The 25,192-nt window shown below is 40.3% G+C and overlaps 1 protein-coding gene across 1 annotated transcript in view; it reads right to left on the bottom strand.

Annotated features, from left to right (window-relative positions):
• kirrel3b (kirre like nephrin family adhesion molecule 3b) overlaps window positions 1–25,192 on the bottom strand; it is a 352,509-nt gene that overhangs the window by 291,715 nt on the left and 35,602 nt on the right. The window lies entirely within an intron of this gene.

Genomic DNA, 25,192 nt, shown 5'->3' with positions numbered 1-25,192 from the left:
TGGGCATAGCATATGCAGCTTCTTAAGCTCCTCCGACTCAAATGGTGGAGGAGCAAAGGACTGCAAATTAATAATCTGCGAGCGAAAGGATGCAGAGATGACTTTAGGCAAATAGCCCAAATTAGGTCTCAGCATGACCTTAGATAACCCTGGTGCAAAATCCATGCACAAGGGATTGACCGACAGGGCATGCAAATCACCAACCCTCTTAAACGATGCCAATGCTAATAATAGGGCTATTTTAAGAGTCAGAAATTTATCAGATAAACACCATAGATAAATCCCATAAAGGGACACGGACGGGACAAAAAGGTCTAAGCCTGCATGCTCTGTACATAAAACGAGAGACAAGACAAAGTCTTCCAATAGAAACTCCATTCACCAGCGCATGATCAGCCACTATTGTGGCCACGTACACTTTAAGCGTTGCTGGGGTAACCCTGGCCCCAAAACGCTCTTGCAAAAAAATCCATCACTGAACCAACCGGGCATTGGACTGGATCCTCACTTCACCCTGCGAACCAAGAGGCGAAAATACACCATTTAAATGTATATAACCTTCTCGTTGATGGAGTTCTAGCATTTAAGATGGTATCAACCACAGTGGGGATAAACCATCAATCAAAAGAGGGCCCGTTGAGGGGCCAAACCCACAATTTCCATAACTCGGGTCGGGGGTGCAAAATACTGCCCTGCACCTGAGATAACATCCATTCTGACTGGAAACTCCCACGGCATTCTCTCCATGACAAGACCAGAGTCGAAAACCATACCTGAGATGGTGAATACGGCACCATTAACAGAAGCCGAACACGATCCTCACGAACCCTCAGCAGAACCGAGTGCAGCAAGCTGATTGGTGGAAATGCGTAAAGACACACTGTCGGCCACTGATGCGCCAGTGCATCGATGCACAGCGGTGTTGGAGGCAAGAGAGAAAACCATAGGGGACAGTGTGCCCCCAAAAGCAAACATGAGAAAATGCTTGTGCCTTGCCATAATTTGAATGTGGAAATAAGCATCCTTCAAATCTATTCCCTCAGCTGCACTTGTGACATTATACTGTAATACAAAAACGCATTTTCTCTCATTCAGATTACCCAATTCGTAATACCTTGTAACTGCTGCCAAGCGGTCAAATGGGCAGACAGAGGAATTAATGCATGATTATCTATTGCAACGTAAGAAGTAACAACTAGATGGCGCTCTTGGCTTACTTTTGGCAGCTGCCTTGCAATCAGCGACACTGTGGAGGGAAGCCCTTGCACCTCCATCATTGTGACTGATTGAATGAGGTTTAGCAATGTTTGCCTTGTTATATTTAGGCATAATGACTGTCGTCCTGAAGTGTGCTTACAACAGAAACCTTTACAGAAAAAAATAATCTGTTTCGAAAAGGAAAGGGTATATGAACATTGGGGAAGAGCACTTGTGCTTACTGTACATCAAATTCAGTTATGCCTGTCCCAAAACCCTTGGCTATTAGGACAGAGGCCGAATTCGATCAGGCAATTATAACAAGGGGTCACTCTGAATGTATCAACAGCAGAGGATGCCAGTTAAACCATCTTTCCTAGCATTAGAATGGGGAAAAATGTGTGAACATGGAAGGAATTGAGAGAAAGCATGTTTTCCACAATGGCCCCAGCATTTATTATGGTGGGAACAGCATGTGATATTTATGATAGTGTGATTCATGAACACTGTGCTTATTATAAATCAAATTCCGTTATGACTGTCCCGAGACCATTGGCTATGGGGACAGAGGCCAAATTCAATCGAGCAAGTATAAAAAGGTGTGTGAACATGGGAAAGAAATTAACATGAATTGTACTTTTTTTTTACTCACTCCCCAGTATAAGTCACGGTGGGAAATGAGCCATAACTTACCTTTTGTTAGGTAACCAAAAAGGTTGGCCTCCATAGGGGAATTTTGATACAAATTTGCCTCCAGTGGAGAATTTGGATAACAATTTGCCTCCATATGAAAAGTATGACACAATGGTTTCTTAAGCAGAAACTATAATCCAGTACATAAATTATGACGTTTGGTCCTCCATACATAAATCATGACCTACATGATCATCCATACACGCTAAATCACAAGTGTCCAATGCCTTTCATACGGCAGACTTGCACGAGGAGAAGCAAGAGCGTGACCGACAGAGAACTCCTTAACAATGGAAAGACTGCAAAATCACTCAAAATGAGTACAAAACTAACACATCTTAAAAGGAGCAAGGAGCACGAAGCTGCCACTGAACAGGGACAGAGATAGCATTTGCATCTCTTCACCCGTCAAAGAAAATATGGCCGTGCAAACATTTGAGTTTCACATACTCGCCATCTCCTGATGGGACCCAGGGAGAATAGTAACACAGACGAAGCAACCTGCACGTCAGTTCACAATATTGTATTGGAGAAAAATGCTCTTTTTTTAGCCTCTTAAGTCCCCGGGCCTGAGCACCGACCACGCTGGAACTTGCCCTCCCCACAACAGCACTCAAAAAAAGGGAGAGAATGAAAGAGCCCTGTGCTTCATTATGTTTCTGTGAACTCTCTAGGGCGACAAAATAGAAGAAATTAGGTATTTTTAAACAAGTGCCTAACTTTTCCATCATTCCCAAAATGAAACACCTCCAAACCAGCATTTCCTTGATGGAAAATGGCCTGCATGACGCGTAATGGCGACGAACTAGGCCGCGCGCCAGATAAAGGAGCATGTCTCGATGGCAAGAATGGTGCATCCATCCGGAGGGAGAGAGAAACACAAGGAAAAGTCTGGTGCCTGTCCTCAATCTTTCTTCTTATAACAAGAGCCGGAGCCTCAAGGCTCATATGGCTCCTTTCAAAGACGCATGGTTTGACAGAGCCTTGATAAAGAAGCTGTTTAACCACTCGATGATGATTTTAAGTAATATATATGCAGTAGAAAATGTTTCATTTGTCTTGTTTACATTATGAATTCATGATGCTAATGCACTGACATGCTACACGTGGCCATAATATGTGCTGGTTACACTCTGTTATTGTAATTTATTATGACACTGATACAATTGCAAAGATGAGTGTATAAAAGTGTTAATGTGCAGAACTAAGATAAAACAATGATGATAGAGGTATATCTTATTTTAGACAGATGTGTGAATGGCTTTTGCTGCAGATGGCACATGTGTGAATGGGCATTTGAGAAGATTTCCTTTAGTAGACTAAAAAAAAAAAAAAAAAAAAATCACATGACTTGGTCTTGGAAAATGTCTCTAAGCGAACAATGGCACAGATGTAGGTACATTTGCACCAGCTCGCTAATAACTCTGCACATCAATGTGTTCATATTGACTGATTTTGACTTACTAAACAACATAAACATAACTTGCTGTCTGCATCAATGTGGGTGGAGTTCCAGATCACACCTACCGATGATGTGGACCAATGGCAGTAAAAAGTTGTTTAGCAGCCGAAAATAATTTTTCCTAAATGTTTGCCCCAGCGAACTGTTACGAACCACTGAAACGAACATAAAAACACCTTCTTTTTTGGCCAGATTTTGTTTTAAATGATGTCACACCCATTCGTTCTTTGATTTAGTAGGAAGTATATAGAGGCCTTTAGTCCCTGATTCAAGTTCCCAAATAAAGATTACCAGTCTTGCTTGTACAATCTAACAAATTGCATGAGTGCTTCTATGTGCATTGTAGGTGGTTTTCTAAAAATAATTGAGCAAATAGCCTCATGTGTCCAATAGAAATCACAAACCCATGCATTTGAGTGTAGATATTGTACTAAATGTTAGCCATGCTGCTCACTTGTGGATTTATATGATTTCTATATGTTTACAATATGTATCATATACTGTATATATACACCATGGTCTAATCAAATACTTGATTCTGATTGGCTGGAATGTGTGCGTTAAGTAAGGGATAATCCACGGCTAGGTGTGCATTAATCAATTTTAAATGCATACCATGGAGGTGAAGAACCACCCGATGCGAAGCGGAAGTGCATTTAAAATATTTTACCATACATCTAGCCATGGATTATCCCGCTTATACCATGGTCAATTGCCAGAATTGATTAGTTACAGCTGTAATATATTTTTTGCAGCACAAATTTTGACTGGAAGAATAAAAAATAACGGTTAACTTTATCTAAGGGCCGTTAGATCTACAGCTCCACCTGTTCTCAATCAGACACAGAGAAAAAGTACTTTGTCAAAACTGTGAATTTAAATGCACAATCCAGAAATAATAATATCCTCTGAATGTAGAGGGGTTGGCACCTCATGGCTATAGGCTGCACTATAACATAATATACACAACACATCACAGTTTAAATCTTCTTGCTGGACAGCAAAAGATGGGAACAATTTAAATTGACCTGTCCATATCTCATATGTGTCTCTCTCTGTGTCGGACACAATTTCTTCTTTTATCACCTCACTGGCCTGCACAGTTTCATCACCTGTAATATAATTGGCTTTTATTTGATTCTTTATTCAAATTTTCCTTGTCGTAGTATCCAAAGTATCCTTTTGTACTTCACACCCTCACTCCACCCAAATAATGGGTGAAATCTTGTCGCAAATGCGAGACAACTATGATTTTCTGGTCTAATTAAGAGATTGTGAATGGTTCGGTCTCCCACATTCAACAAGACTGTGCCCCAAAACCAGGTCATGCAGGGGGTCATGAAGTCGTTCCCACAGCAGCCAGTTAAAACAGGGTTAATCTGCTCTCTGTCTTTGCTATATATGTGTTCTGCTAATCTCTGTTCAAGAGCAGCGTGAGGTTTACTTGAAAAGTGCCAGGCAGACCTTCAAAATGAATGTGTTAAAACAGAGAAAGACAAGCACACAGTTTCTTAATCGCTTACCTGGTGAGAACATCTCACATAAACTAAAGACACACAACAGATGGTTAATGGTTTTGTACATGTCAGCTGGTACAATCAACACATCAGTAAATGTTGTTTATTTGATGATCACAAAAAAAAAAAAAAACATTAAATTAAAAAATCTTATAAGATGATATTCATTAACCCCAATGTTTTGTTTGGGGTCTAAGAGAACCCCATGCCCTTTTTATAGCTCAAAATCATACTTATTCTGCTGGGGGTTGTAGAGCATACACCCCAGCTGGTGGTGCCCTAGATGACCACCTAGTTCATCTATGCCTAGAAACAGAATTGACTGACATCTTTGGGGTCTCTAGGACTCCAAACAAGACAGTAAATTAATTCTCAATATAACATGAGCGTTATATTATTCTAAACTTTGTTTATTAATAATAAAAAAGAAGTTAGCGGATAGATATTTGATATTTTTAAATAATTGATTTTCCGTAGTGTGTAACAAATACCAAATAAACTAAATGTGACATGTTGGACACATTGTTTACCGACGCACTGTACTGTCCATCAGTTTGAAAACCATGACAGGTGGAAAGTAAATAGATTTTTCCACTGTCTGATACAGAATGACAGAGCACAAACTAGCACTAAGTTAGCTCCATCCACAGAGCTGGCTACATGCTTCACTCCTCTGATCTTGAGATTCCAGCACAGGACAGAGCCAGAGTGACACTTGTTTGATTGATGCTTGGACCATCGCCTTGAAAGGCATCTCCGTACAGGGGCTGCACTGTAGATTCTTACAGTGTGTGCTCGTTTGTTTATCTGTGTGTGTATAATTAAATTGGCCTATAACCTGTCTCTGTCAGGTGGGGAGGGACATGGGGTCTTGTGTTAGATCAATAAAGCTGAGTGATTTGATATATCAGTAATAGTAGGACAGAAAGAGGATCTCAAGTCCCAACAGAGGAGAGAGGAACAGTGTAATGCAATAGCAATGTTTTGTTCTACCAGTTTTTACCTTTTGATAATGTCAAGTAAATTACAGTTCCCTATCTGTCACTCACTCGACGTTGTGTCGATGTAGTGACACTAGGGGTCACTCTTGGGAGCCCGAGACACCTCTGGTCTTTGATAAAAGGCCAATGAAAATTGGTGAGTGGTATTTGCATGCCACTCCCCCGGACATACGGGTATAAAAGGAGCTGGTATGCAACCACTCATTCAGATTTTCTCTTCGGAGCTGAACGGTCATGCTCATTGAGCTGAATATCACTGTTCATTCACCTCTGCTGGATCTGACGCATTTCAGCGGCTTCTCCCTCCTCTGCACTGGTACACTGCAGAGAACGCCCCTGGGCGCTTCGGCAGAAAAACTAGAGTGTATATTTTCTGAAAGAGCATTTTTCCCCTCTAAAAGAGTATATATTTCTCTAAAAGAGCGCACACACGGAATGTCTTTTTAAAGACGCGTCTTTTTAAAGATGCCTTTCCGATTGTGTGTTATTCCTGGTTGCGGTCGTTATCTCTCAACTTCGGATGGTCATGATCGCTTTCTTTCGTGTATGGGCACGACCCACACGGAAGCAGCGCTTGTGAATGGTTCATGTTCTCACTGCGAGAACATGACCATGGCAACGTTGCGGTCGCGGCTTGCTTTCGTAAGAAATCTTGGACCTGCGAGTACTGAACCAGGCTTTACACAGACTCCCATTCAAGATGCTGACGCAAAGACGCATTCTGGCGAGTGTCCGGCATCAAGATTGATTCACGGTTGTAGACCTGAAGGATACGTACTTTCACGTCTCGATCCTTCCTCGACACAGACCCTTCCTGCAGTTTGCGTTCGAGGGTCAGGCGTATCAGTACAAAGTCCTCCATTTTGGCCTGTCCTTGTCTCCTTGCCTCTTTACGAAGATCACAGAGGCTGCCCTTGCCCTGTTAAGGGAGGTGGGCATTCGCATTCTCAACTATCTCGACGACTGGCTAATCCTAGCTCACTCTCGAGACGTGTTGTGCGCACACAGGGACCTGGTGCTCTCACACCTCAGCCAACTAGGGCTTCGGGTCAACTGGGCAAAGAGCAAGCTCCTCCTGGTTCAGAGCATATCTTTTCTCGGTTTGGAGTTGGACTCAGTCTCCTTGACGGCGCGCCTTACGAACGAGCGCGCCCAGTCGGTGCTGGCCTGTTTGAAGGTGTTCAAACAGGGAACAGCGGTCCCACTGAAACATTTTCAGAGGCTCCTGGGGCATATGGCGTCCTCGGCGGTGGCCACCCCACTCGGGTTGATGCATATGAGGCCGCTTCAGCACTGGCTCCAGACTCGAGTCCCGAGATGGGCATGGTGCCACGGGACACACCGCGTGGCCATTACGTCGGTCTGTCACCGTCTTTTCAACCCTTGGACCAACCTCTCATTTCTACGGGCAGGTGTTCTACTAGAACTGGTCTCCAGGCACGTCGTGGTCACGACAGACGCCTCCAAAACGGGCTGGGGCGCTGTTTGCAATGGGCATGCAGCTGCCGGCCTCTGGACGGGCCCGCGACTGCATTGGCACATCAACTGCCTCGAGTTATTGGCAATTCTGCTCGCCCTGCGGAGGTTTCGGCCATTGATCCAGGGCAAGCACGTGTTAGTTCAGACGGACAGCACGGCAGCAGTAGCATATGTCTACCACCAAGGTGGTCTGCGCTCTCGCTGTATGTCACAACTCGCCCGCCGTCTCCTAGTCCGGAGTCAGCAGCACTTCAAGTTGCTGCGAGCCACTCACATCCCGGGCAACCTCAAAACTACAGCGGACACGCTGTCATGGCAGGTTTCCCTCAGGGAAGAGTGGAGACTCCACCCTCAGGTGGTCCAGCTGATTTGGAGTCGATTCGGATGGGCACAGGTGGACCTGTTCGCCTCCCAAGAATCCTCCCACTGCCCACTCTGGTACGCCCTCACTGAGGCTCCCCTCGGCATAGACGCGCTGGCACACAGCTGGCCCCCTGCCCTACGCAAATATGCGTTTCCCCAGTGAGCCTGCTTGCACAGACCCTGTGCAAGGTCAGGGAGGACGAGGAGCAGGTCATCCTGGTAGCACCCTACTGGCCCACCCAGACGTGGTTCTCGGACCTCACGCTCCTCGCGACAGCTCCCCCCTGGCGAATTCCCCTGAGGAAGGACCTTCTTTCTCAGGGACGGGGCACCCTCTGGCACCCGCGCCCAGACCTATGGAATCTCCATGTCTGGTCCCTGGATGGGACGTGGAAGACCTAAGCGGTCTACCACCCACGGTGGTAGACACGATCACTCAGGCTAGGGCCCCCTTCTACGAGGCGCCTGTATGCCTTTAAGTGGCATCTATTCGCTAAGTGGTGTTCTTCCTGACGTGAAGACCCCCAGAGATGCGCATTCAGATCAGTGCTTTCCTTCCTGCAGGAGAGGTTGGAAGGGAGGCTGTCCCCCTCCACCTTGAAGGTGTACGTTGCCGCCATAGCAGCACACCACGACGCAGTTGACGATAAGTCCTTAGGGAAGCACGACCTGATCATCAGGTTCCTAAGGGGCGCCAGGAGGCCTCGTTCCCTCATGGGATCTCTCTGTAGTTCTTCAGGGTCTACAGAGAGCCCCCTTTGAGCCTTTGCAGTCAGCTGAGCTTAAGGCACTCTCCTTAAAGACTACCCTCCTGACTGCGCTCACTTCCATCAAGAGGGTAGGTGACCTGCAAGCATTCTCTGTCAGCGAAACGTGCCTGGAGTTCGGTCCGGGTTACTCTCACGTGATCCTGAGACCCCGACCGGGCTATGTGCCCAAGGTTCCCACCACCCCTTTTAGGGACCAGGTGGTGAACCTACAAGCGCTGCCCCAGGAGGAGGCAGACCCAGCCCTGTCGTTGTTGTGTCCGGTGCGCACTTTACGCATCTATTTGGATCACACGCAGAGCTTTAGAGTCTCTGAGCAGCTCTTTGTCTGCTTTGGTGCACAGCGGAAAGGAAGCGCTGTCTCCAAGCAGAGGCATATCTCGCCCAAAACATGCTGCCCCTGGTAGGGCTACGAGCCCATTCTACCCGAGGCGTAGCGGCTTCCTGAGCCCTGGCCAGAGGTGCCTCTCTAACAGACATTTGCAGAGCAGAGGGCTGGGCAACACCCAACACCTTTGCAAGGTTCTACATCCTCCGGGTGGAACCGGTTTCGTCCCAGGTAGTGGCATGCAACACAAGCGGATAAGCCTGGGATAGCTGGCCGGGTGTATCGCTTGCACAGAGCGCCTTCCACCTCCCTTGGAGCTGAAGACGTGCACCGTTAATTCCCAGTAGTGTTCACAAACTTTGTTCCCTGGTTGACTTCCTCCGAGCCCTGTGGCAGTCGAGTTTTTGGAGAGACTCACTGCCGGCCCAGTACACGTGCTAACTAAGAGCCCTGTTCTGGGGTAGGTGCTCCGCATGTGGCGGTTTCCTGTAAGGCTAACCCCATGCGATATATTTCTTCCGCTAGTTCGTTTCCCTGCTGGCAAACTGCGTCTTCCTTGGGCAGAGCCCCTCTGCCCCAGTCTCCATCTTTGTAGTAACTCCTCCCCCATTGGGCAGGATCTACCTTGAAGGCTCTCCACATGGCTGGAAAGACCATGTGACGTATTCTTCCACTTAAATATCCCCCCTCTCTTTGGGCGAGGTGTGGTCTCCGCGGTGTCCTCCCCTTGGGAGGGACACCCCCCGACTAGACCTGGCCGCCCAGTCAGATAATCCCCCTTCTTTTTTAGGGAGTGGAAAAAGAGAAGGGGAAAAGAGGCCACGACTGGGTTAAGCCTGTCTCTATCTTTGGGTAGTCGACTTGTCCCCAAGAAGGGCCGTTCGACACTCATAACTATGTTGGGGAGGTTACGTGTCGAGCTGGTGTGCTGGCTATGAGGCACACAGCAAGTCTGCCCACCACACACCGCCAGTTCACGTAACACAGTTCAGCCTTGTGGCGTTTCGTATAGGGACCCTAGTGTCACTACATCGACACAACGTCGAGTGAGTGACAGATAGGGAACGTCATGGTTACTTGTGTAACCTCCATTCCCTGATGGAGGGAACGAGATGTTGTGTCCCTCCTGCCACAACGCTGAACTACCCACTGAAATGGCTGGACCTTATATCGGCTCCTCAGCATAAAACCTGAATGAGTGGTTGCATACCAGCTCCTTTTATATGTCCGGGGGAGTGGCATGCAAATACCACTAGCTAATTTTCATTGGCCTTTTATCAAAGACCAGATGTGTCTTGGGCTCCCAAGAGTGACCCCTAGTGTCACTACATCGACACAACGTCTCTTTCCCTCCATCAGGGAATGGAGGTTACACCAGTAACCATGACGTTAGTTCCATCCATATAATTAAGAAAGAATTGTGTTTTTACTCTTTAAGTCATATTTATTTACATAAATGTATTTAGCATTTTTTTTTTTTAATCCAACACAGTTTACATTGCATTTAACATATCCATTTTATCAGTGTGTGTGTTCCCTGGGATTGAACAACCTTGGCATTACAAGCACAGCAGGTGAGCTATAGGATCATTCAAACATGCACAAAAAGTTTTCAAGTCTATTGTTTGGATGCCAAATATTTGTTCAGGTATGCAAATATATATATATATATCTATATATATATATATATATATATATATATATATATATATATATATATATATATATATATATATATATATATATATATATAATTATTATTTCTATTTTTTCCTCTCTCTCTATCTCTCTCCCAGAGATGACGAAAACTCAGCATCAGATTTGGTGTGGGTAATTGTTAGAATTGTTATTAAAAATGTGAATATTTTATATTTTCATGTTGTTTAGTTATAGCATAGTCATACCTTTAATTTAAAGATAGAGATTCATCTTTCCGTGTGGCGCTAATGATAGCGTGTTGCGCGAATACTTTCTTGAGACACAGGTTCTGTTCTCGTGGAAACCAGGAAGTAGTCACATTCACAAACAATGGTGAGAGTGATTTGAAGGTTGCATGTTTGCTGCAAAATAAATTTTATTCCATTGACTGTAAGTTTTAGTTTTGAGGTTTGGTTTAGGGGGTAGAGTTAATACAATATGCATTCCTGTTGACTGCATTACATCTTTTACAAATAAAAATAAGGCTTGATTTTGATGCCACTCTAAGGACATTTCCAGCTTTTCCAACTCTTCCAGCTTTGAATTTCTATAAGCACAGACTGATGTGATTTGCCGTTGTGTTCATTGGAATGACAAGGCTACCTACCTTTCACAGAGAAATACTTTTCTTCGGTTCATTTTTGAAAGCACCTTTTATCAAGCTTGCATAAAGGTTTTCTCTTTTTTCACTTCTTACACCAAATACCAAGATAGTTTTTTCTATTTTTTTTTATTTATTAATTTTTTATTTTTTTTTATCAAGTTAATGTGTTAAAAGTACTCTGGATTCATCTCAAGAGAATGATGTGCTCTAAACAAAACCTGAAGTTGTCAGGCAGGAATCCGAGTAATCTGCCTGATAACATCCGAAGGCCAGTATTAAACAAAGATGAGTGTTCGTCAACGGACATATGGCACGTTAAATGACTCTTGTCACGCAACACAGTTGCATAAGCTTTAGTTTGAATTCTTCAACATTTAGTTGTATATAGAAAAAGCCTCCACATTCAGAACAAATGAAATATCAACCTCGTATTCCAATATTCAGACAAAAGATGCCATTTCAATATTTGGAAAAAGTTAATTGTCAGTTAATGTTTCCTCTTTTTTTTTATTCTTAAAAAAAAAAAAAAAAAAAAGGAACATGGTTTAAAAAGATTTTGCAAAATATAGGGGTATAGCAACCATTACAACATGTTGCCTCCACTTTTAGAAATATATATTTAAAATGAAATAATCATTATGTTTTAAGAGTTTCATTTTGTTTAGCAGAAGAAGAAAAAAAAAAAAAAAAAAAAAAAAGCTCTCTCTAATTACTGGATGAATGTCACACCAAATAATTTATGTTCATGATCCAAACTGAAGTTTTATATGTCACACATTAACATCACAATAAATGTATTGTAATCTGAGCTTAAAAACAAGGGGTCTTTAAATAACAATATTAAAAGAAAATTGCCATCCTTTGCTTTTCTAACATCTATAGCAGTATGTTTGACTATTTACTGTATAGCAGTAGAGTTCAGTTCACAGCATCAGTTGTTCACTTGCTGTGTTTATTCACAGGGCAACCTGTAATAAACTGTAATGTCACAGGCCTTCACCTCAGTGTCTCATGTTCTACAGTCATCCTTTTGTTGCCTGCTGGTTCCCTTTTGAACACCAGCACCACAAACAAACAAATTTAGATGCCACTGACATCATTTTTTGTTACTGTGGCATATCCAGCCACAAGGTATTTTCCCTGACCCTAGCCACGGTGTTTGCCTTGATTCACACGGATAGTTACAATGCTGTGCCAAGCTATCTAAAGCATTTTGTTAGATGCTTTTGAGAAAGTGGAAGATGTTGTTAGAGCATGCCTTTAGGGGTAATGAGACAGGTAGTAATAATATTCCTGTGTTCTGTAGCTCAACTGGTAAAGCATGGTGCTTGGAATGTCAAAGTCACTATAACCTTAGCTGCTGCTGGAAGAGGTGTTAGTGAGGCCAGCAGGGGGTGCTCACCCTGCGACCAGTATATTGATGTGGACTCCATACTGTAAAAAGGAACCGTCCTTCGGATGAGACTTTAAACCGAAGTCCTGACTCTCTGTGGCCATTAAAATATCCCAGGGCACTTCTCGTAAAAGAGTAGGGGGTGTAACCCCAGTGTCCTGGCCAAATTCCCTTCACTGGCCCTTATCAACCATGGAAGTCTCCCATCAACCCAAGGAGGTCTCCCATCCAGGTACTGACCAGGCTCAACCCTTTTTAGCTTCAGTGGGCAACTTCAATGGTTGAGAAATGAAAATATCAAACAGTGACCTGTGGTTTTTAGATGTTTATACAACCTAAATGTCCAGAGCTAAAGAGAGGGTGTCAGTCATTTTAGTAATAGTATCAAGTACCCATTGGTACTGCTCCCAATGAGTATTAGAGGAAAGGAGATACATGTAAATTCCATATTGATTTTCTAGCTCCCACTCGCTCTCTCCCCGTAGAGTTGTTCAGTGGGTCATTGCGTATGATATCCAAGTGCACCATGATGTCAAACCAAAGAGTGAGAAAATAACACTTACTTGCTAAGATGACATATTCTCAGTCTTTACATGCTTTTCCAAAAAGGACAAATTCCCTCCCAAAGGAAATTGAATTGCTCAGATGTTGCTCTTTCGTGGCTCATGATTATTAATGGAGCTAATCATTTTTTGTCTCAGATGCTTCTCCTAAAATTCCTCAGGATAAATAAAAACATACACAAATGAGACAATTGCAGGAGACTTCATTTACTCTCCATGTGATCTCATTGCTGTCTTGGAGAAACACATTAAAGAGATCTTATTTGTGATGTTTCTTTCCTATGGGAATTCTATTTTGTCCAACAAAGGGACTAACAACTAAACATACTGTATGTCCCCGCAGAGGATCTCAAATCAGTGACAAATAAATTATTGTTATATTTGTGTAATTGTTCTTATGGAGCCTTTTTATTAAAGATTCATCCATTACCACCTCTTGTCACACACAAATAATCCTGTGTAAAGACAATAGACATGTCTATTCAGATCTAAATTTATCATGTTAATGTCAAAAGCCTGAGGAAATATTCACTATCAAAGTCGCACAAGTTCCACTTAAAACAGCTCAATGCTTGCTACGTGTCTTCCTCAAAGAGTCTATCAAAGTGCTACTGTTCTTCAGAAAGGCTCAATGTTCTACAGCAATCTCCATGTAATCAGCAACATTACCTAAAGCGATGGCAAAACGTTGCTGCTTGGATTTGTTTGACCGAGGTTTGAAAGAGAAGTGTTTTGCTCTATGCTTGAGGGCACTGAGCCCTTTTAACAAGCCCAGTTTCTAGCTTAATAATGCCACACAGCTCTGAGTGTATAATCATATTTATAAAACAGATAACTAATTCAAACTCTAAACTCTGATTGGATGAGCCACATTAAAGGTGATTCTTCAATAGCAATTTACTACTTTATTGCGTAAACAGCCTACACTTATGATGTCATCATTATTGGTTAGATTTTGAATGCGGAACATTCTGTAAATTTATAAGTTGGATTTTAAATGTATATATTTGTTTCTTTTTGTGGAACAACCTGCAATTGAAGTATTTATTTCAGTGAAAATCTTGACGTCAGTTGCATTTTCATTGAGTACTAAAATCAATGCAAGTTCTCGCATGTTCACGTGCCATACTGAACGAGATTATCTCATGGCACTCATAAGCTATGTCAAGATCATTACCTAACATATACCTTTAGAAGACTTGAAACATGATGCCTGAGTTGCATGGACAGCTTTTATGATACTTTTGGGTCCTTTTTTAAGTCACTATCAACAGCAATAGTATTGAAAAGATGAACTGCAAAATTAATTGAAAGACCTCTTTTAGTGATCTGTATAAGAAAGTCATATGAGTTTGAAATGATGTGAGGGTGAAAAAAATATGACAGAATTTTCATTTTTGGGTGACCTGTCCCTTTAATCTAAAAAAAATAAAATAAATAAATAAATAAATACATCAGATTCAGGCTATGGTTGGGGCAGGAACACGCCACCAAGGCAGTGACCAATGAGTGCAGTTCATGTATAAAGTGTTTGTTTTTTTTTTGCAGGAGGACAGAAGTGATTTTTTGATTGGCTGTGAAAATGGGGCGTGACAGTGAAGCGTTGAGAAAAGTCAAGAACAGTCATTAAGTGTGACACCTTCCCTTCACCTTTCTCACTGACTAGGAGGGCAAGATTAGTGAAAACAATCATTAAGTGTGATAGCCCCCACCCAATTCGAGTTGTTCTGAGTCTGCTAGTGTAGAGCCAGCTTTAGTAGCCTAATATTCTATGGTTATTTTTACTGTTTAACTGTTTAAATTAACCAGAAATGCCTCAGGAGTTTTGATTGACCTTTAGCCATCTTCCCATTTCTCAGAAATGCTGGCATGCAGAAGATTGTCTCTGTCATGTTATGTTTGCTGAACTTTTGAAAGAAGTGTCAGACAGGCGGCTGACAGCTGAAGGTGAGAGTCAGAATGGAGTGACAGCAGTGGCCCATGTATTTCCTAGGACAGAAAAGAGTCCATATATGTGCACTGACACAGTGGTGTTGCTTTCATCCCTTTATCTCCCTTTCCGTGGTTGTTTTTTTTTTCTCCCCATGTTTCGCCACATGCGTTCTACAGTGTTGCACTGATTTGATTTCCCAGCTCTCCTTTTCTGCTCTGCGTGACTTAACCAGAATGACAGTGTCTCTGGGCCCGAGGGAAATCTTTCTCTCTCACTCTGCAAGTTTACGCTGGCCATGACAAACTCGCAGTGGCACCTTTCCTTATACTGTGTTACTGCAGAGAGCCTTGTCATGCACACCACTGTGTACATACATGCTCAAACAAACCCTGTCTCACTTTACACCTTCACTTATCTCATCCCTCCATCTTCTTTCCTCTCAGTTGAACATAGTATTTCAGTCAGGATCACTTCCGTCAAATGAAAACTTGACTTGAATACTTTTAATAACATACATATACAATTAAAGCAATCTGTTGGCGTTAGTGGTATAGTTATGCTCTGGGCAAACTCTCCACCCATCCATGCAGCCATGCATGGTCAGAGCAAGAAGTGCCCCTGCAGTTTCCAGGAGAAATTAACACTAGAGGCACTGCAACAGCTGTGTGTTGTATTCACTTTCACTCAGATCATGATTTTAATGGCTGATTAGGACTTTATAAAAACTTATTTTTCTCTCTATTTCTCAGACCCTGCTATTTTATGATATCCACACATTTTTACTCAAACACATCTTTTGAAAAACAATAAATTTTAATGTTTGTATTACAGACTCACCTACATATATACACTCCAACATAAATAACCTGCGCAGAAGCTCACTTGATAGGGCATTTGACTTAGAGTCAGAGGTCTGTGATTCAAGCCCAGCCATGAACTCAAGCTGAAACGTAACATTACAGAGTCATAGAAGTGGCACAAAATGAGGTGGTTGCTTCAGAAAATTTGCTTTTTCATTTCACTTCTGCATTTTAAAACACTTATGCTTAGATTTAAGCTTTGATAAGGTAATGATGTCTTATTTAACTTCTCATTTATATTTTAAAGCACTAATGGTTAAGTTTAGGCATTATTTTGGTAAGGATGCATTTTTTAAACATGTCATTAAATTTTAAAACACTATTGGTTAGGTTCAGGCAAAAGTTTTAGGTTAGGGAGGTATGCTTAAAAAAAAAAAAAAAAAGAAAAAAAAAATACAATCGAAAGTTTACCTTAAAACCTTAAATACAACACCATTTTACTTGCTTTTGGCACCCCCAGCTGGACATTTCACTGGAAACCTGCAGCCAAAGGTGATATACAGCATGTAAATTTTGAATTGCAAAAATGGTGTCATGTTCACGTAAATTTCATGAGACCAGGCTGGTATTGGTAGATGTTGTGATCAGCTGAGCATCAGCTGTTTGTGTGCTTGATTTGTGCAAATGTAAAATATGGTTTAAAAAGGATTTATTGAAGAAGATGAAATTTACTCACCCAAATGTCATGTCAAACCCGTATGACTTTCTCTCTTAGAGGGAACACAAAATGACTATTTTATCATACTTTTGGGTACATTTTTAAGCTTTAAATGAGTAACACTTAACTGCTTTGATAAGATGGATATTCATTAATATATATATATATATATATATATATATATATATATATATATATATATATATATATATTATGTGTTTTCCTTGTATGTCAAACATAAAAGACAGAAAGTCGTACGGGCTTAGAGCAACTTGAGGGTGAAAATTATGACAGACGTTTGATATGGTTTTTCATTTTTGGATGAACTATCCCTTTAAAGATAAAAGTTCAGCAAAATGTCTTTCTAGCACCTTCTCATATCAAGAAAATGTTTTGCCAGATAAAGAATTGACATTGCCTTTAATAGGGTTCTTGATGTTGCATCTTAAAGAGAAGAAGCGAAGCCCTTCTGTGTTTTTTGATAAATTAGAAAATGGTTTTCTAAAGAACCATATAACTTTAAAAAAGGATTTTCATTTCTTTAAAATATTAATCTGCTCTTCTTTGACTTTCAAAAGAGATCTAAACAATGTCTCAAACTGTGCTCAGATACCATAGTTTGCAATAAAAAATGAGGTTTCAATATGAGCTCAAACATTTCTAGCCCTGTGATTGACTGGCCACATGTCTAGGGTGTAACTCCGCCTTTGGCCTGAGACAGCTTGGATAGGCTCCCTGCAACCATGTATCGGATAAGCAGCTATTGAAAATGGATGGATGGATGGATCTCAAACATTTCTTATAAAATATATATATACATATATTTCTCACTTTATATCAACAATTGTCTCATCTGTGTCCATTTTCATTCATCCTAAAAATAATTTTAAGAAGATGAAAAACAACAACAACAACAACAACATCTGAAACAAAGTTGAAACTTAAAAAAAAAAAAAATACAAATAAAATAAAAAATCTCTGTAAGCTGTTGTTTTCAAGAATCTGTTAATAACAAAACACTTCAGTCCTTCTCACTGTGCATCCAATCCCATTGGATACAAATCTGTGCCATGATCCACTGTTGCAAAACAATATGAGTTCAGATACACAAAGCTGTGCTGCAGTAAATGTAAGGTCATTAAATATTGAAGCAGACCCCTGGAGACCCTTCAGTCATTCAATTTAGGTGAACAATTATTTGCATCTAATTGTCAGGTGGTCGCAGCTAAACTGCTTGAACCTTCTACACTCTGGCAGCAAGCTTCGGGTTTGGCTGCCGTATCGCCTGTAGCCCCTCTCTCGTTCGATTAGAGACAACAATACTCACACCTGTCACTATACAGTCAGCCAGAGAGCATGCTGGCCACCTCTCTATCTGTCCACCTCTATTCTATCTCTCTCTCTTTCATATTATCTCTCTCAGGAGGAGCTTTGCTTGCACATGTGGGGGTCCCTCTCCTCTTCTGACCTGTAAATACTGCAGGAGGTCTGGAGCAGGAGAGACTGATTCTGTCTGACAGCCCCTCCCCGATGTAATGTCTTCTGCCCTTCCTTTCACTGCCATCTTCCCTGCTCTCTTCCACTTGTCTAAGCATTTTAATGACATATGCTCACAGGCTTTCTCCGGCCGCAGTAATACTAGTAGAGCGTGCCTTCCTCAGAGCGGAGGAAGCGATGGTGTTTGAGTTATGTGGACTGATTTTTGTTCAGTTTTCATTACAAACAATGACAGAAATGAAAACATATTTTCCCTTCTCAGAGTGGGTAATTTACATCTGTGATATCTCTGTGAGTCCCTAACACCTGACACATTTGAATGTTTTGCTTCCCAATCTCTTCTTCATGCTATCTTTCTCATTCTCTTCATCTCTTTCTTCTTAATTTTCATCACATTCTTTTGCTGCCTGATAATTTCAATTTTACTTTAAGGTTTGTGTCTCACAATGGTTGTTGTATTAATTTTTAGATTATATGTTTTATTATTATTATTATTTTCCAACTCATGGAACACTCTCTGTTCCAAAACCTAGTGAGCTGTCTTCCTAAACACAATTTAAGCCATAATAGGCATGTTTCCTTCATAAAAGCTGTTCCAAAAGATATGGATAAGAAGGATAAGAAGAGTCTAAAATACCTTATTTTGTCCAAATATTGATCAAGAATTGCATTCATCATTTATGGAAAAGGCAAATAAAATAGCTAAATCTACAAAATATTGTATTGATATGCAATGCCTAATATTGTGTAGGTCCCCCTTGTGCCAACAAAACAGCGCCAACCCACATCTCAGAATAGCATTCTGAGATGCTATTCTTTTCACCACAATTGTACAGAGCAGTTCTCTGAGTTACCGTAGACTTTGTCAGTTCGAACCAGTCTGGCCATTCTCAGCTGACCTCACTCATCAGCCAGGCATTTCCGTCCACAGATCTGGATGCTCACTGGATGTTTTTTTTTTTTTTTTTTTTTTGGCACCATTCTGAGTAAATTCTAGATACTGTTGTGTGTGAATATCCCAGGAGATCAGCATTTACAGAAATACTCAAACCAGCCCATCTGGCACCAACAACCATCCATGCAATTATCTAAACAGCCAATCATGTGGCAGCATTGCAGTGCATAAAATCATGCAGATATGGGTCAGGAGCTTTAGTTAACCCTAAGGGGTCGACAGAATTGCTGGATATTTTCCTCGTAACAGCGGAAACAACTTAAAATACTCCGTCATTTTTGGGCATGCAGATAAGTGTAAGACATCATTAGAGACTATAAAGGGTCTACTTTTATTTGTGTACACTCACAATAACAACAAAACCTTGTGCTTTTGTAAAATAAAGAAAATAAACATTTACATTTACATTACATTTACATTTATTCATTTGGCAGACGCTTTTATCCAAAGCGACTTACAAGAGAGGAAAACATAAGCGAATCATCTTAGGAGACAGTGGTATGAAAAGTGCCGTATTACAAAGTATCACTAGCATCATAATAGTATTCAAAATAGAATAAAGTGCAACAGAATTTATTTTATTTTTTTAATGACTGGTTAAGTGCTCATGGAAAAGATGCGTTTTTAGTCGTTTTTTGAAGACAGAGAGTGAGTCAGCTTCACGGATGGAGTTGGGAAGGTCGTTCCACCAATGTGGTATGATGAAGCTGAAAGTCCGGGAAAGTGTTTTGGTGCCTCTTTGTGTTGGTACAACAAGGCGACGTTCCTTAGCCGACCGCAGACTTCTAGTGGGCGCGTAGCTCTGCATAAATGATTTTAGGTATGCTGGAGCAGACCCAGTAACTGTTCTGTATGCCAGCATCAGAGCCTTGAATTTGATACGTGCATCAACCGGTAGCCAGTGGAGAGAAACAAGGAGTGGTGTAACGTGATCTCTTTGGTTCATTAAAGACCAGACGTGCTGCTGCATTCTGGATCATTTGGAGGGGTCTAGCTGCACATGCAGGGAGGTCTGCAATGAGAGCGTTACAGTAGTCCAGTCTAACATGGTGCGCTTTCAGCCGTCTCTGTCTCTGCAAGCATCTTTCTGAAACACGTCACAAAAATGAACTGAAACTCCGCGAATACATATCAGACAAACATGAAACATATGTCTAAAGAAAGCTTAAAATGTCTACTTTTAAATAAAACAATTCAAATTTAAAATATTCTTCTGCAATGTAATTTGTATGAAACAAAGTGATGTACAGTTTCTCCTGGCTCAGCTAATTATCGCTAATGTGATCACACCCACCAGCAGAGCGCACTATTCATACGGTAATGTGCTGAGGCGATCAATGCAAATGGTAAACGCCCCCAAAAGTGCCTTAAAAATCATCAAGTTCATTCACTTTCCTGAACGTTTGGAAGATGGCATGCTACACAGGTGAGGAAGCTCCTGGATAGTGACGAAGAATTCACATTTTCCTCAGAAGAAGAGTGGGACTCCGACGATGAACGTTTGAAGAGCGACTTGATCCAGCCGAGGATACTATTTCGGATGAGTAAGTCTTTACTTACATTAGTTGACATGCTATTTTACGTAAACGTACATATTTTACTAGTTGAACTATTTCCAGACTTGCCAGCCAGTATTCAAAGTATTGAAATTTGAAATATGTCCTAATAGGCAAGTTTTAGTTACATTTAAATGTTGATTCGGCTAAAGCAGGTATTTAAATTGTATGCTGTATGATATAAATATGATATGTAATATGATATAAAAATAATATGAATGTTTAGATTATATTTTAACTAGTGTTTATGCTGCCTCATTATCGTAAACGAAGCTTGTGCTTGCAAATATCTGTTCTGGTGTAAATGTGTAAAATGTGCTGTAAATATGCCCATATTAGAAAATCAGCATATTAGAATGATTTCTAAAGGATCATGTGACACTGAAGACTGCAGTAATGATGCTGAAAATTCAGCTTTGATCACAGGAATAAATTGCATTTTACAATATATTCAAATAGAAAAGTTATTTTGAATTGTAAAAATATTTCACAATATCACTCTTTTTGCTGTATTTTGGATCAAATAAATGCAGCCTTGGTGAGCAGAAGAGACTTCTTTTAAAAACATTAAAAAATCTTACCGATCTAAAACTTTTAAACAGTAGTGTATGTCTAAAGTTTTTAAGTAAAGTATTTATGTAAAGAAAATGTATCGTCAGATTACTTCTTTTAACTTAAACTTTATTTTGTGAATAAGCTACAAATAATACATTCAATCATTAAGACTCCTCACATTCATTCTGTCTCAGGGGAGGGGTCTTTGCCTCCTCAGGTGTTAATCCACGCCTCCTCGCATATGGCCTTTCTAACACTAAAAGTGTCCTCCAAAAGTTAAATGTCTATATTGTTTTGTATGAATGAGTGATCAGGATGGTTTTCACATCATTTTGTAGCAAAAATTATATGCTACAAGATCCAGTTCTCAAAAGTCTTGTGGACAAATGTTTAGTTTGTGTTATATGGCCTTATTTCAGTGACTTAATTTATTTATTTTTTTTTAAAAACCACACATAAATGTTATTTTATCAAAAATACAAACATGTACATTCATGTTGCTCACATATTATTGTAGCCCAGTTTGTGCTGAATACACTGTTATCAGACTTTAGCCATTAATATGTTTTTAAGCAATTGAAAAATGCACAAATGTCAAGGCATGTCAAAACTTCTCCAGGGCCCAAAACACCCTCAGACCCCTGAGGGTTAAATCCATATCTTCAGAAGCAACATAATAGGTGTGGGTGAGAAACAGAACAATATTGAAGTCCTTTTTTACGCTAAATCTCCATTTTAACTTTCATTATCAGATGTAAAATTGAAACTAAACAGGCACCATATGTGACTTTCAGATGTAAAAGTGAAAGTAGAGATTTTAGAGTAAAAAAAAAAAAAAAAAAAAGAAGGACTTACATTTTGATCTGTTTCTCACCCACACCTTTTATACTGTATTGCTCCTGAAGATATGGATTTAACCACTGGAGTCTTATGGATTACTTCTTTGTTTTCTTATGTGATTTTTGGAGCAACCAAGTCTGATCACCATTCACTTGCATTTTATGGATCTACAGAGAAGAAATATTCTTCTAAAAATCTTTGTTTGTGTTCTGCTGAAGAAAGAAAGTCAGACACATCTGCGATGGCATGAGGGTGAGTAACTGATGAGAGAATTTTCATTTTTGGGTGAATTATGCCTTTAAATTGCAATTGCAATTCAAATAATCATTACTGATGAATCATATATGTTTACATTTTAAAATACATTTTAATGTGATACTGACCATGATTGATTTAGCTGAACTTTAGCTTCTTCAGCTTTCGTTGAACTTAATATTGTATTTTTGTTACTGCATATTTTCATACTATAAAACAATACTGGTCCCCATTTTGAAGACTCCTGCTATTAAAGTTTAAACATGACGTAATTTTGTAGATGTGTAGCCTTGTAAAAATGTTTAACACACTCCTATGTTATGGTCAAAACAGTGTAATAAACCATTTAAAATGCGTTTGCTGTAAATTATCGCCTGAAGTCACCTGTTGGTAGGTAGAAAATTGACATTGCAATAAAAAAGTACGAGAACAAATAAGAGACAGTAAGACACAAAGTAAGAGAAAGTAATGAATGTTTGTTTTTCCAGTCCTGGCTGCTATAATTATGTCTTTATCTTTCTCCAATTGTTCAAAGCCATTAGGTTTTCCAGATTGCTCCATGATTTCCGCAGCGACTGATCTGTCCACTCCTACACATAAATAAGCAAGCCTCCTCTCTAAACAGACACACATATTTCCTCAAAGAGGAAAAGCTCAGCACTTGTCATCCATGGCGAGATATTTCAACGATACAATCAACATTGTGTATCATTAACCAAGAGACTTCATTCTTTCTTCTACCTGTAAATCGACTTTCCTTTCCAAAAGTGGCACCAGATATTGTGTAAAACCATTGCCCATGTATGCTACCCTAAGGTTAATGGCAGCCACGGTCCGTGCATTTTAAGCCTAGGCCTTCAGTGCGATTCATGCCATTAAGAAAACACAGTTTCACAATGAATAAGACGCTATGCCTATCATACATTACGTGGCAGTCAACTAATAATAAAAATTAACATTTTAAAAACACGTCCACGCACGAAAGCCAGAACTTGAAATGACACTTAATTCTCAAGCAAGCCTAATTTTAACTGTAGCATGACTGTTTTGTGAAATGAACGTCAAAAATCATAATTTTTCATATGAATCTACCAAGGAGGTCTATAATACCTGGAAAAATATATCTAATAATATTTGAGATTTAAATGTTGCTTGCAATAAATTTTGTTTCGTCAGGGTACACGGTAATGCTGCGATCCATTCAAGTTAGATGTGGGATATTCCGACTATAAATGCATTCCATTCCCCGATATTCGGAACTGCAATGCTCCCGTTAGCTTAGAAGGGGTTTGACTCTCATTAGAGATGTCTCCTAGCAAACCAACTGATAAACAATGCTGCAGCGCTAGCATTTGTTCTTCAGGTTTACAATTATCAAAAGAGATTATAATGTTTTTTATACACCTGTTTCTGCAGGCGTTTGTTAAACAAGCTTTAATACCATGTAATGTGGAAACAAACTCATTTATCGATATTACTTAATAAAGTTAATGTTTATCACTTACTTTTTATATCTCCCTGAGTGTGGACATGTTTGTGTGACATCATACCCCTGCATCTTTGCGAAATTGGAGTTGAGAATTTCCGCACGAGCCTACAAGTTTTAATTCAGACTTCAAAATGCATTCCATTGCACTTTTCCTAGTAGGAAGTTGTAAAATCGACTTTATGAGTTGAATAGAACGCAGCACTACTTTTCAAAACTTGATCCGACACTGAATGCTCAAGCAGAGAAAACTCCTGATTTTGCTATAACAATGCAAATAGCACTTACCAATTTACTTGAAATTAAAATCAGTCCTCCTTTCCTAATTAATAAATTAAGCAATCACATGGTCATGCAGAACATCTCGTGTTTTTAAATCCATAAGGATCTCTTTCTCAATGGCGATAGTGGCAGCGATGATGATCTCGCACTCTTCACTTTCAAATTACGTACATCACTTAAAGCGTGATTGCGTCACTCAAGGCCAGCTAGAAGGCCTCGACAGGAACATATCCTAAAGATCACACCCACCAAAAATAAATAAATCAATCCGACTGGCTGATGAATCTGACAATCTGACTTTAGTTGCTCATTCATTTGCACTGTTGAGGGATTCTGTGGCAATTCTGAAGGCCTGAGGGGGTTAGATTTTTGAAACAGCTGTCACACTTTGCTTGTAAGCATCGAGGAATAAATTCGGACTGGATAAACTTTTCGTTTTTCTCTATTTGTTTGTAGATTAATTAAGAGTGGAAAGCGATTAAAAATACATAGGCAAAAAGGTGATTGAGAATGAAAGGATGAAAATTATTTATGTGGCATGTTAGGCCAACAGAGAAGGCTTTGCTGGCCCTGAGAATTCGCCACTGGTTAATCGGTTAACCCTGAATAATACTCACTCCATGACGTCACCACTCTTTTAAAAATCTCACCTATTCTCACAGTTCAACTTCACTTCCCCAAGCAAGAGTTGCTGTTTTTTTTTTTTTTTTTTTGACCACGTTGAACTATTTTGTACATTTAGTGATATTTCCTTCTTTGTCCTCTGTTTTGCATGGATTGTCATGGAATGTCATTTGTCGTAAGATTGTAGAGGGTATATATATATATATATATATATATATATATATATATATATATATATATATATATATATATATACACACAGTACTGTACTGTGCAAAAGTCTTAGCACATAAGATGCTTCACAAAAACATTTCTCTTAAGATGGTTATTTATATTTTCAGCTTTAGCGTGTCAATAGGAAATATACATTTTAGACTCCCAACCATTTATTTTGCAAATAGAATAGAATAGAAGAACAGGGAGCGCTGCAACAGATGGCATGGTCCCCACAGAGCCCCCCCACTGAATATTGAGTCAGTCTGGGATTACAAGAAGAGACAGAAGCAATTGAGACTGCCAAAATAGATAGAAGAACTGTGGCAAATTCTCCAAGAATCTTGGAACATCCTATCTGCCAACAACCAAGAAAAACTGTATCCAGGTGTACCTAAGAGAATTGGTGCTGT

This window comes from Myxocyprinus asiaticus, chromosome 26, assembly GCF_019703515.2.
Source record: "Myxocyprinus asiaticus isolate MX2 ecotype Aquarium Trade chromosome 26, UBuf_Myxa_2, whole genome shotgun sequence".
Taxonomy (NCBI): domain Eukaryota; kingdom Metazoa; phylum Chordata; class Actinopteri; order Cypriniformes; family Catostomidae; genus Myxocyprinus; species Myxocyprinus asiaticus.
The sequence above is the reverse complement of the archived record's forward strand: the minus strand, read 5'-3'. Positions and strand labels throughout refer to the sequence as shown.